Source organism: Cygnus atratus, chromosome 9, assembly GCF_013377495.2.
Source record: "Cygnus atratus isolate AKBS03 ecotype Queensland, Australia chromosome 9, CAtr_DNAZoo_HiC_assembly, whole genome shotgun sequence".
Taxonomy (NCBI): domain Eukaryota; kingdom Metazoa; phylum Chordata; class Aves; order Anseriformes; family Anatidae; genus Cygnus; species Cygnus atratus.
In genome coordinates, this window is record NC_066370.1 from 21,298,291 (window position 1) to 21,312,332 (window position 14,042).

A 14,042-nucleotide genomic window follows, 5' to 3' on the forward strand; every position below is an offset into this window, starting at 1 on the left:
CAGACAGAAGCTGGGGAAATTCAGGCTGCTGAGTTCAGGCATTGCACACCCTGAACCTACAACCTCTGCAGTTCTGATCATGTCACTGCTGCTAATTTATTCTAACAAGGTGATGCTTTTGCTCACCATTCACTTGCTTGTATCAAGACATCAAAAATAATTCTTTTCTGTAAGTTGACACTACATGATGCTGCAAAAAAGAAAATAAAATACAGGCTCACCAGAAGGAAACCTATTCAGTGCTCTCCTTCTCTACAAATGCTATCATCTTTTTTTCTCTGCTGTATTATTCCACATCAATAAATAAATAACAAGCAAAAAGCAACGTGTAATGCTTCATAACCACCAGCACAAGTGTCAGCAAGTATAAGGTCACTTATGTTATATGAATTGCCATCAAATAGGCATATGCTTCCACAATAAAGGTTACTTGTAAAGCGGAATAAGCTCTGGCAGTTAGAAGAGAAATGGTTAGGTGATCCTGAAGCACATTAGGACGATAACTCTCTATTCCTCTGCTGCTTCTGCTACTGAGATTCAAAAAAAATAAATAAATCCAACCAAACATATCACAGCATCATACTCCTCTGTGTTAGGCTTGACTGAAGAGTCACACAGAAGTACTCGGGGCAAAAGATAACACGGAGATTTAGATTACGATACAGACTGGTAGCATTTTATTAGTTGTCGAGCAGGGAATAGGGAGCTACCACGTGAAGTCAACATGGCTATGCCAAGGCCCAGAGAACTAGCTACAAACAAAGCAGAATGAGCTTGACGTTTCGCTAGCTTAGATGAAAAGCATGGGGAAAGCTGTCCCCGACATTCCGAGGACCTCTGAGGGTGGCGAGGGTCACCTAAAATTGTTGCTTACTGAAGTTTTTATTAACAGCCTCTTGAGAGTGATTTCTTTTTTCTCTTTTCAAAACATTCCATATGAAACACTTCTGAAAGCATGAAGTACATGTTTAAATATATACATACACACACGTTCTATTATTAGAGCCCTTTGCGAGGACCTAATAATAGCCACGTCCATAGTTACGCTTCAGGCGGTTACAAGAGTTACATACGAAGCACTCGAGGTACGCGCCTTTCTGCCACAGAACAGCTATACGCTAAGGCAGGCATGTTTCATTGCTCTAAGCTATCACCTGTGATCCCAGCAAATCTGTGAGTTTGATTTTGAATAACCTAAATCTCAAAAAAAAAAAAAAAATTAAAAAAAAAGAGTGGCTGAAATCCCACTCTCAAATCCATTGTGATGAAGCAGATGCCAGAACAAGCAAATGCCACATACCAATATCAACTGCCACCTCTGTTCTCTTTTAAAAAATATTTATAAAAACACACACAATTAGGAATTGTTTTTCAATTCATATCACATAAATAAGAGAGCATTATACATAACTGTACTCTAATAAAGACGAGCATCCATGGGGTAACCTCCAGCACATACCACGTTATAAACTGCCACCACTAGAAACACAAGTGACAAGTGTCTCCTACGCACGGGGTGTAGTAGTCGGCTTGTTCTCCGTTATCCACTGATACACAACACAATTTCCTTGTAAATAAAGGATTCCTCGGATCAAACACGGAAAGCACGTCCCTCAACAAGCGGCATGTTTTAACCTCCAACCTTTTCGATGCAAAAGGTGATCCATCCTTCCACAGCACAAAACACCATGCAGGCACACTCAAAGCCACATTACCCGGACCCTCTGGGGAACGCTCCTGCTCACGAACAGACTTTAACACAGACTACGCTTTTCTCCTGAACTCGCTCAATAGCATCGTAGTTTTCCATCCAGAGCAGAGCACAGATTTAACATCTGCAACAGCACTTCTGCAAGGCAGCTAATTTCTCCAATGCTCTTACAAATTGCACAATAAATCAGGTTTAATTAGTTTGTGCCTTTTTCTTTTTCCTGGCAGACTCTTCTGCAATAAAGAAGGGGCATGCACCCTTCATTTCGCAGAGAGGCACTTAGAACAAATTGGCGAAAATGCAAACCGCCACATCTCAACTGGCAAATGTTTGAGGAGTTATCTGTTTTCCACCGCACAAACATTCCTGCCTGTAGATGGCCTGTTACCGTTGTGTATCTATCGTCTCCTATTTCGACTGTTGTTTGAAGAACTTCCCTCTTCCCACATACCTTCCATCTCCAGGGACAGATCACACAGCGACACTAACCCTTGGCCGTAAACAACATTACTTTTGATATTCCTGTCCCTAAAGGATTCCCCATTGCTGCTGTTTAGCACCGCAGACAAGATCACCTATGCAAAGTTAGCTCTGCAAAGGGTTTGCAGAACTCTGCCCCGCTGGCATTCTGCACAGCTGAGATTTACACAGAGGTTTGTTGGCTTCCTCCACTATTTATTTTATTTGCTGTACACTGAAGTCACAGTTGTTTATAATAGCCTTTAATAACTCGCAGTATGTTCCACAAAACCGTCCCGATACGCTGCGACGCTTGATTTCCAGACTCGCTGCCTGCTACCACGGCATTCTTGGTTGAGAGGCCGGGATTCTCTTCCAGGGCAGCCTGAACTGCCAGTCCTCGCGCTTCCCAGGGTCACTCCAGTTTTCCTCACGTCTGCTCCTCTGAGAGGAGCAGCTAACTACACTGAGAGGAAAAGCACTGTGGAAAGTAATTTGCTTTATTCGGCTGCATATGGGTTCTGAGACTTTTATGTAATTACAAGTATTTTGTACGAGTTAAGATCCTCACACTACACGCGTTGACTCATACCGTAAACTCTGCTTCTGCACTAGCGCTCACCAGACTGACAACCTACATTTTTGAGGGAAAAGCCCATTACGCTAATTGGGAAGTTCACGAATACAACCACACTCAACTCCGCTGTATGATCTGTATATATTTTCTTGCACAGATTTATCAATCACAAAAGTTTACCTAACCCTAACCACTTCTCTCTCATTAGAGGGCTTAATGGAATTGACCAAGTAAAAAGGAAAAAAATGTGTCTCTCCTAGGAAGAGGCACTAGGTGAGAATCTTCAAGTTCACCAAATGTTGTATGTAGAAGGAAAGTGCGAGAACAAACGCAATTCAGACTTGAAGTTACAACCTCTGCTTATAGATATAATGTTTGCAGTACGAAGTCACAGCTCCAAGCTTCTCAGCTATAGCAGAATATCAGCTTATTTTGGACGCTTTCTTCATTTCTTTGACTTCAGCCAACTATAGGCTAACGGTATGAAAAAAAAATACCCTCACTGCTGTCCCAGCAGTGACCTCAAACCCAAACCAGATGAGTCCTAACGGCTCAAAAAAATTGTAAAATGTATTAACTTCCACATAGACTCATCCCTGCGCTACATTAAGAGTGTAAACTAGCTGGGAGATACCAGGCAGGGAAGAACAATATATGGTACTTCTGGGGATGTTGGCATTGCTGTCACAGCAGGGTCCCGATATAACCACAATCGCAAACGCTTTAAAACTAATGAGAGGGAACCACAGAGCGCTGAAGATTAGGAGAAAAACACCAACAGACTGCTTCTGTGTGAGACCCTAAATGACCCCGGGAGCACAGCCAAGAATCATTTTCTTATTGGTAGCACCGGTTGCACGCCCGTACTGCCGGGAGAGGCACGCAGGTGGCAGAGGGCTGAGAGCACGGACGGACGGGCTGAGGCAAGCAGGGTGCTTCCCCTCACAGGGGGCAGCCCGTCTCCGCCTGCCGAGGCTCCCAGGGGTGATGCATTTACCGGGGGACGATGCATTTATCCAGGGACGAGGGCTCCCCACCAGCACACCCCGTGTGCGGGGCGGCAGCAGCTCGCCCCCGTCAGCGGGGCTGAGCCCCAGCCTGCTCTGCCAGGCCAGCAGGGAACAAAAAAAGGTTGAGAAATCGTGTTCTAGCCGTGAAAATGTGTGCAAGTTTGAAATGCCATTACGTAGCACATTGTTACGCTCAAGTTAGACTGGTTTAACGCCTCTCAGAAGTGGACGCGTTACCCCCGGTGAGCCCTGGGCTCTGCGGGGCGCGCAGCCGGGGACAGAGCCGATGTGGCTGGGGGCACCAGCATACGTGGGTGCCGTGCTCATAAACCTGGCATCGGGTGAAGGCAAGACGACAACGACCAAAACCACACGCACAAAAAGCCCAAAAACCGCTGAAGAAGAAACTTTGATTTTTCCATATCTTCGCTTCCCCATCTGCGAAGGAGCAACGCTCACTTCCAGGAGCTGGGCTAGCACTTTTGGGTACTCGGGCAAAGAAACGCAAACGAAACCCCAAAATCACTAATATGGAGCGAGGCTCACCTCCCGCCTTTTATTCTACAAACATAGCTGGGATAAATGGTTCGTTACAGTGAATTCCAAGCCGCACTCCCTTCGCCAAAACCCTATTTAAACAGCACATTTCTGCGAACCGGGACGGGGGGGGGGGGGGGGCAGACGGGAGGGATGCAGATGTGCTCTTAGCCCACGAGAGGTTAAGCTTTTAAAAGACTCTCTCTCTTTTTTTTTTTTTTTTTTCCGTTCCGTCTGCTGGTAGCATGCCATTTTACAAAGGTGTCTGGCAAGCCAAGCACCGAGCTGCCAGGATTTTCCTCCCCGAAGGGAGCCTGGGGAGGGAGGGGAAGGCCGGGACGGGGAGAAGTTGCTGGTCCCTCTCCCCAGCCTTTTTCCCCACCGTGCCCACGGGTCCAGGGCTCCGCCACCTGCCCGGGGAGCCGGCAGGGAGGGCAGGGGGAGCCGGGGGGAGCCCCACGGGGAGGAACGAGCCAAACTTTCCGCCCAGCCCCGCCGGGCGCGGCCGCCGCCCCGCCGGGGAACAAAAGGGCCGGGGCGGCTGCGGCGCCCCGGGGCGGGGGACGCGGCTCCGAGCCCAGCCCGGCTGCCCCGAGCCGAGCCGAGCCCAAGCGAGCCCAACAGGGGGCTCCGAGCCCCGCCGGGCTGCTGGGCAGCGCCATCCTTACCTGGCGGTGTGCTGGTGCGGGGCGAGCCGAGCCGAGCCGGGCCGGGCCGGGCCGGGCCGGCGGTGACTCCCGGCTAGCTGGAGCGAGTGGCAGGAGGGCTCGGCGGGGATGCCGCCATGTCAGTGATGTCGGCACCACATGGGGCCCGCGGCCGGCCCACGCTACCGAGCACTCTGGAGTAGAGGCTCCCGCCCAAAAGCCGCCTGACGAGGGCGGGCGGCGGCGCCCGGGCCTCCCGCTCCGCCCCGCTCCTCCCCGGGGCGGCCCCGCTGCCTCGCCCCGGCCCCTCAGCCTCGGCCCCGGGAGCCCGGCCCGGCCCTCCCGCACCCACGGGGGGCGCCGAGCCCGGTGACACCCCCGTGTCGCCGTCCCGTCGGTCAGCCCCCCCGCCACCATCACTGCCAGCCGCCGTGAGGGGGAAGGCGGGAGGTGGAAGAGCCCCCGGTCGGCTCCGTCTGCCCCCTCGGCCGAGAGGGAGGAGGAGAGGTTTTAGGCAGCGTTTCTCAGAGATTAAGAAATACCCTGACATGCTGCAGCCAAAAAGGAGGAAAATCGCTCCGCTTGCTGGGGGGAGCCACAGGGGTAATTCACCGCTCAGCACCGCATCGCTGCAATGGGGGGGTCGGGGTTGGGGATCTGATCTGGGCACAGAAACTCGACCAGGCCCTGCCTCACCCCCTGCTAATGGCAGCCCTGTTGTGCAGGGCTGTTTGACAGGGCCACACTCCCTTGGTTAGCTCTTTCTGCCTCAAAATCCCCCCACTTCACGCTGCTTTCCCTCCGTCACAATTCTCTTCAATCTCCTCTTTCCCCAGAGGTTCCCAGTGGTTGACGTACTTCATCCACAAAAGCAAGGATTCCTTTCAGAAACTGGAAAACCCCGTGGAGTCTCAGGCAGCTCAGGTATATTTTCATCAGCTTCCATTAAAATGCCAATAAAAGACCATTCGTCCCATGGGACTTACTGATGGGACCTCTGCTTGTCAAAACTCACACTGGAAAACATCACTTTGGCATAAAAGTTCAGTAAAACCAAAACGCCATACCCAACTGGGCCGGCTATTTTTATATTAAGTGACCAAAATACAGGAAAAAAAAATCTGAAATAGATAGTTCCTATGAAAACAGAAAATTAGCATTTTCACATGGGAAAGATTTTTCAGTGTAAAATGGCCAGCCAGCACTAAGTATTGTTCATTGTTAATTGCAAAAACTTTTGTAATGAGTAAAATCTAAAAGCAGAAAAATGTTTTGTTTTATTAGTGACCCAAAACATGCAGACTTTTGGATGATCCTGGATTGAGTTACAGGGTCAGATGAGATTAATTATTCACTAGGGTGGTAAAGCCTTCACTTGGTCCTGCAGGCTGTTTTGTGAAGGAAAAGATAGAGAAAAGGGAAAGAGGGAGGTGGTGCAGGCAAGAGGGAATGTGTTGGTTTAGAAAGGAAAAAATCCCTGGCCTGAGTTAGAAACTTACAAAAAGATTAAATCAAAGAGTAAACAAAATCAAACATAAAGATGGGAAAACGAAAATAAATACAGGAGAGGAAGGAAATGAAACCTCCAGGCTGATTTTTAGCTTTTCTGTCAGACGGACCAGAGGAGGGCTAGGTCCAAGCACATTCGTATTTGGAGAATCAAAACAGGCTCGGGGTGTAGGGACATTTGGTGAGTTGTCACTTCCCCGGCAGAAGCGGAGTGATGTCCTCTGCCATCACTAAGAGCAGGGCGGTTTACATTTCCCTGCAGTTTTGTAAAGCGTTTATAGTTCACACTTACTTCACTTTGGTTTCACCACTGGAGCAGAAGTCAAAGAGAAAGTCATCTGCAATAACCACATTGGACGTACTTGAGGAAAAAAATGTGCCCAGTTACTTGATTTTCACATGGTTTCCAGTCCCTCCTGGAACCACAGAATTGGTCAGACACAAAAAAGACAGCAAATTTAGCTGCACCTGGAACAAACGCGTACCTTTTCTTCAGAGCACTTTTTAGTCAGCCACTTCATCCCAAGGAACTCAACAACAGGCTATAGTTAACGGCAACTGTAAAATGGTTCAATAGAAACTGGAGGTGTGTCAAAAAACAAGGAAGAGGACGGGAGGGGAGCAAGGACTGCTTTTCCTCAGAAAATTCCTACATAAATAAGAAATTAAACTGTTTCTTTAATGACTTACTCCCTGAGCCAGCTGATCAAGGAAGAGCATTAATCAGACCAGGAGGAAATGTCTTTTGCCGCTGAAAAAGGAAAAGAGCTAGGTTATGTGGTGACACAGCAGGGATGGATAAAATACTCCGGAGAAAATGAGTGACCTAAACGATCATCCAAACAAATACAGACAAAACCATGAACTTAACTTTCCTATTCTGATGAGTCCGTGTTTTTCTGAGTTTATGCTTTCAATAATATGCATATTTTTCTTTTCTCGTGGTGAGATCTTTCTGTTTACTCAGGAAGCAAGCGGAGCCAGAAAGGCAATAGCGCGTCCCTTCCTCCGTCCTGCGAGTGCCTGCGCAGAGGGGCAGGAAGAAGGGGTGGCAACACTGCTCCAGGACAGCCATTCCCTAGACAAATCTCGACCGGCACCAGGCTGACACCCCAAGCTCCTTTCAGGCAGGAATTGTTTACCCATCACACTAACAATTTCAGCACTGTTGACCAGGGCTGGACCCAAACCAATTCCATATTCTGTATTCTGCTGCCATCCCCCTTGGCCATCCCCTCCTATTTGGTGAAAAATTCCAGAGAGGAGCCTGTGGAAACTCCGTCCATACGACCAGAACGAGGCATCCGAGATCAGACATCATTGTAAAGGCTGGGAAGATGGTCTTTATTCTCTCAAGACACTTTCCCTCAGGTTTCTGGTGGGATCTGAGTTAAACTTTTACTGTTCCAGCAAGCTGTGTGCTCTGTATTCTGGAGGGCAAGCAGGCTGAGATCTTGGCACCAGTGCTGTTCAACAGCGCACAGAGAATGCTTTGATTGATTTATTTGCTGAGCGCTGTTTTTTTTACCTGGGGTGTACTACCCGCAGACATTTCCAATTCCGCGCAGCACAGGCGTGTGCAGTGGATGAGTTTTCTGCCCAGCTGTGTCACAGAGGCTCTGGGCTGGCTCAGGGCGTCGTGCCGAATGTGGTGCATTCACAGGGTGAGAACTCTGGGTTCAGCTCTTCTCGCTCAGGGCCAGCATAAACTGGGATGGAAAAGGGGCACAGCCAGCAAGAAACAATTTGCCTGACCTCACAGCAGGCTCCCTGAGCAGCCTGCACCCCTTTCCTGGGGTGGAAGGGGCAGGGTACGTGAGCCAAACACCGGTGTGGTCTCCCTCAGAAAAACATCGAGAACAAAATGATGTCGCTCCCTCTTGTGATCACACAACGAAGCAGGGACCATACAACCTGTTGGTCTTCTTCGTAAGTCCCTTTTCAGGTCCTCGTCCTTTTATGTATCTCAGACCATTAAAATCACAGCAATTTGAACAGTTAGGTAGTTAAAACCATAGAGAAGTTTCTGGTCACAGTCATCTTCTCTCACCTTTATCTGACAGAATGAAAGCTAAATGCACATTAGATCATACAGACTGAAACTTATTGAGTTCCTTCAGTCTTTACAATGTTTTGTTTCAAGGTAGTGCTGGTGGAGAACGGCCCGAGCCAGATGTGGGGGAAGCACAGTGCATAGGTCAGGATGGTCGCTTTTACTGTGGGGAATCCAAAATTCTGCAGGATACTTTTTAAAATAACTAGGGCATGTAAACACTAGCATGAACCAGGATTTCTATCTGTACCTCTCTATTTAGAGGAAATGAATGCCAGTTATTCACTGAGCATATAGTCATGCTTTGGCATTCATGTACTAACTGAGTTTGGTGAGGAGTCTGTATTTGTGGTATTAATTGGCAGGTTTTTTCCCTTTGTAGGACACAAGTCAGTATTTCTCATGCTCAGTAACACATGCACAAATTAAATCCCAAAATTTTATTATTGGGATCAGATCAAGGATCAGAAATTATAGGGCTAAGATCAAACTGCTGTAAGATTCTGAAATAAAAATTGTCTGCCTTTTTATTGGGGTGCATGGTAAGTTTGCACTGCGCATCAAAAGAAAAACCTGTTGTCTACTGGACATCCTTTTATTCCATTTAAGAGGCAAAGTCCTTAGTTTGGCGTTTGAATCTCGCAGACTACTACTCTGCAATAAATGTGCCCAGTGGAGTTCTACAAGAAGTCACAGAAGTCCCAGTGACTTCAGCAGGAACTAGAAGAGGCCCTCTGTGTACCAGCACCATTGTTCTAAAGTAGTGATTTCTGACACCACAAAATAAGTTGTTTGTCAGGGATATTATTCTATTAATTGTTTCTTAAGCTTTACAAAGGCACGATGGAAGGAAAATGTTCCTGTTGCCCCCCCTTCCATAAAAAGCTCCATTGTGTTTGTAATTCGTCTGCTTGTAAGCTGAGGATTTACACCGTCCATTTTTAACATGTTTTCATCTACATTGGTTTTATAAGCTTAAATAAGTTCCCATCTGCCAAGTGCTTCCAAAGACCGTTGGCGTTGAACCAATTCACGAAGCTTGCCATGAAGATTACACACCAGTTGTGCTCATTCAAAACAATGACTTCTGACCACTGCACCAGAAGAAAATAGTCTCGTTTATTGTCTCATAATCATGCGTCTCTGCAGTGCTAGTTCCACTTTTGCCAACGAGAAGGGTGCTCCTTTGATATTCTACAAATACTTCAGCTCAATCTCCTTAACACTGTGCAGTTCTTTGGCTCCTTAGGTTTGGTTTGGTTTTGTTTGTTGAAAGCTCTTGTTTCAGTTTGGTGTCTAAAGAAAACAAAGCAGTGTTGCTTGCATTGTTAAAGCCAAAAGTAGGGCCACAGAAAAAATGTTCTTCTTGGAAGATTTTGCAGATTGGTATTCATGAAACAGCTGGAGATGAAACATACAATGCTAATCCTGTCCAGTTGCTCCTGGTCATGTTGCACATTCAGGAAATTCATAATTAGGTGGTTATATCCCCAGCGTTTCCCCTGCAGCACTCTTTACAACTAGCAATTTATCTTCTTTCTTGTCATTAAAAAAAAAAAAAAACTACAAAGGAAAAAGGGGGGGAGAAAATACAAGGAGGAGTAACTTAAAATATGCTTAATAGTTTCTGCCCTCTGTAAAAAATTCAGATGTTGTCATTTCTGTACGTACCAGTAAACTTACACTGATCCATTGCCCTTTTCTATCACAGTATTTTTCCTCTGTGCTGTATATCCTTCCTACTCACAGAATTTATTTTTCCTGTTATTTTTTTTTCTTTTTCCTTGCCAGTTATGCACACGCTTTCCTGTAAAGGCAGCCACACCTGATAATTTAGAAATAAACGCTTTCGTAAGTAAACATTTATTTTTCTTGCTGAGTAGAAGCACTATACAGGGGGGTTTATTCCCAGCTCCCTCTAAGGTTTCTAATTAATTCCTAAGTAGTTTCTGCTTTTTATTCTGACTTCTCTAGTGGTATCATGAAAGCCTTTCCCTCTATACTGCATTTTACAGACAGGGCTTTGTCAAAAGTTCATATTCATTTAGAATCAATCAGGGTACAACTTGAAGGATTTTTCTTCTTTTTACAGCCTTTAAATAGAACAGCCTTATCTACTGTTAATTACATGCATATGCAATGTGGAGATTTTTGTCTATAGAGCAATTGACAAGAAACGTTGCCAGTTTCGAATTAAACTATTATCGGTGACTCAGCAGATTGGCTCTGGAACAGCAAAACATCACATACAGGCTTTGAAAACAAAGGTTATTACTGATTTTTCCCAAAAGTAATTTTAAAAAGCACCTGGGAAAAACAAAAAGAGGAATACTTAGATAACACCGCTAGTTACAGCTCAGGAGTTTCCAAACCTGTGATTAGCAAGCTACGCTGGTGGCTCAGAAGCCTGGCTTTTCAAAGATAAAAATACAGCACAGCAGCGTACAGTAAATGCACAAATAACTTTAAAACAACAGAAGAGTCATAAAACTGTCCAGTGGCAGCTCAGACCCCAGATCACAGGATCACCATAAATCACAGCAAGACGTTGCAGAGCAGCCTCCCCCACTCCAGCCTCCTCGCAGCACTTTCAGATCCAGAGGAGCCTCCCGCCTTGCCGTGCACTTGTGCTTCAGCTGCAGGTTCCCTTTGCTTTCTGGATTTGGCCAAATGTATTTTTAGTCACAAATGCAGCAAAAATACACCTAGACGATGTGGTTTGCTTTTTTTTTTCCTAGCCAGCAGTGAGCATCTCCAATTCCCTGGGTGACAGAAGATGGTGTTTAGTAGTGGGGGAGCAGAGGACTCACTGCTTTTGAATGGAGGCGCCCATCCATGCCAACACACAAAGCCACCTGGAAATGTGTGGTTTCCAAAGGGGATCTCCTCCAAATCTTTATATATCTGCAAGAAAATGCATTCCTTTATGCCAGGTGCAAGACACTTATGAAAAATGTATCACCAAGTTTCAATATAGTATCTCAAAGAACTCATGGGATGATGTAAGACAGTTTTTAGGTTCCTCTCAGTCAATGACTTTTTTTCCTAGAGCTTCCCCAAAGCTGCATGAAAATACATAAAATATTACTTTGAAAAGCAGTCAAGTTTTAAAAATGATTTACCAAGTTGCTAACTTTTCCAGACTTAAAACGTGATGCCTGAGATAATATGTCTGTTTCACGTTGATAAATAATGGAGTCTGGAATACAAATGTTCTGGTATGGCCTTGGAAAAATCCCTTCAGCTAACTGTGCCTTAGGCTAGAATGATTTAAAAAAAAATGCTTATTTTACATTTCCATTACTTCTTTAATCTACAATAAATAGCCAGGCTTAAACTCTCGGTCATGTTCTTTCACACAATCACGCCCAAATTCTACCCACCTTTATTTATTTGTTTTTGTTTTTTAACAAAATAAAGATCTTGCAGCATGCCCTACAGATCAACAAAACCACAAATTATTTTTGGTTAAGAGAAGAGCAACCACTTTGAAAAAGCCAGTATAGGCAGCGAGCTCCTGTCTTCTTGTATGCATCCTGCAGACCACAGCTGTGATGTGCAATGGAAGTGAAATTGTCTCTTATGTGAGTAGGTCCTGAGTCATTTGATGGCTGATAGGTCAAAGATGAACTTAGGTTTCACTTGAAAGCCAGCCACAGAGCTGGAGGTGTGATCGCAGGGTGTTCAAATAACACAAATGGATTCTTGACAAGTTTCTGCTTTCATTTTTCTTTTAAACCTTGAAGATTCAAATGGTTTAGACAAATCTTGAAGTGACAGAAAAGCAAACAATAACTTTCGCTATCCACACAACGATTATGGGAGGCTTCATTGATTGTTATTTAAAAAAAATGCTTTGTGATCTACAAAAGAGTTGTTAGGGAGCAAAGGTGCGATAAAAATGCCAATTACTACTGTTATAAAACTTATGCCATATGCAGTAAAGAGTAAATACATGTAATAGATGTTTCAGAATGAATGAAAAACCTCTCGTGGAGGAAGACTCATCCTTTCCCTGGCAGTAGATATGCCTAATACTTCTCCTGTCAGTTGTCTCAACACGGTGCTATCCCATACATCAAGGCAGAAGGGGCTTAGGAAGTCCCCAGTGAAGTTTATACCCCTTATAGCCCTCCCTACGCAAGGCTGTTAAATGCCTCTATCAAAAATAGCTTTGAATATGAACACTAACAGGTGGCAGATAATTGGGTGTGCGTGGATAACCCTTCTCTCCGTGACAGGCACACATGTGATGGAGTTCTGCAACCCTCACGACTGTGAGCCCTCAGCCGAGATCTCGGCCTCGCTGCAGCCTGGCACCATGATAGTGCCTGCGCTTCCAACGGGTTTTACACTCAGACACTTGGAAATGCTCGTAAGAGAACCACTTAACAAGTCTTTTCTCTAGCTGCCTTAGTCTCTCTCCCCATGCCTTCAGCAATCTGCTTCACTTCCTCTGGTCCTTATTTGTCCCTCAGTGAGGAGCTCCAGTTTCAGAGCATCCTCAGTGCCTCGCAGTCTGTGGTTCTTCTCATTTATAACTTACAGAATCAATCATAGAATGGGCTGGGCTGGAAGGCACCTTAAACATCACCCGGTCCGACCAAACTCCGTGGTTCCTCCCAGCTCTACTTGCTGCTGACTGAGAACAGGAAAGGGAGAAGAAGCTCCAAGAGCCACCATCTCCCTTACTGCAGGCTCCATCTCAGACAAGGCTGTAAAGCCCCAGTTACAAGAGCAGTAACGCTGGAGATTTCTTCTCCGTATTTATCCTGGAGCAGGCGTGTCTGCTGAAGGTGTCGGAGTCCGTGATACACTTCATGTCAACTTGACACCTCTGCGCTAACCCTGCATCTGCTCTGGGACTAAAGATGTAGTTGGGACAGCAGTGACAGACAGTGCCTGATCTGGCACGAAGCCTGGCTGTTCAGAGTTAATCCATCAGAATTTTTTAAATAAACTGGAACTGGCAGAGAGACTTCAGACCAAGTAAATACTTGGTCTCATATGGCAGCACTCTTAATCCCTGTCCAAAAGACGCTTTTACTGTCATCACACCAGTCCCTTTGTCCTTTGGTGTTTCACTTCTCCTGTAACTGTGAAATAGGGACTGCAGCATCTCTGTAGTGGGATTCACACAAATACCACGTGAAACCGTGCAGCTCCTTGGAAGCAACACTGAAATGATATTGATCGTTTCTCCTGACTGGCACTAAGATCTTCATAACTCTAAAATGCATCAGTCCTGCAGAGGGCTGGGGGTAAGTGTACGTACATTTGACTTTACCCAGAGATTAACATTCAAAGTAGACGAGGCTGCTCGTTCTGTGAGACAGTTACGAGAGTACACTGGAGCATTCAGAATAATCAAGTAAGCACATGCAGGATCAGGGGCCAAGACGCAGTTGTTTGGAAAAAGTATAGTTCTGTCTGGCACAGAGAAAACTCCAATGAAAAATGATGTTAATTTCAACAAATACTCAAGATATTCCCATATTTTACCTTATATTTCTTGTATAACAGTACAATTGAAAGGAGA

The 14,042-nt window shown here is 45.8% G+C and overlaps 1 protein-coding gene and 1 long non-coding RNA gene across 3 annotated transcripts in view; one reads left to right on the forward strand and one right to left on the reverse strand.

Annotated features, from left to right (window-relative positions):
• Positions 1–5,227, reverse strand: part of FNDC3B (fibronectin type III domain containing 3B) — a 185,338-nt gene extending 180,111 nt beyond the window's left edge. The window contains exon 1 of one of the 2 annotated variants that reach the window (XM_035557360.2): positions 4,963–5,227. The gene's annotated coding sequence lies outside the window, so the exon portion shown is untranslated. The remainder of the gene's footprint in view (positions 1–4,962) is intronic. The other variant, XM_035557361.2, reaches the window with a different exon arrangement.
• Positions 5,228–5,329: 102 nt separating this feature from the next.
• On the forward strand, positions 5,330–11,695 carry LOC118253195 (uncharacterized). Its single transcript, XR_004780353.2, has 4 exons — positions 5,330–5,544; positions 5,778–5,865; positions 10,295–10,354; positions 11,242–11,695. It is a non-coding gene; the product is annotated as an uncharacterized LOC118253195 (long non-coding RNA).
• The last annotated feature ends 2,347 nt before the right edge of the window (positions 11,696–14,042 follow it).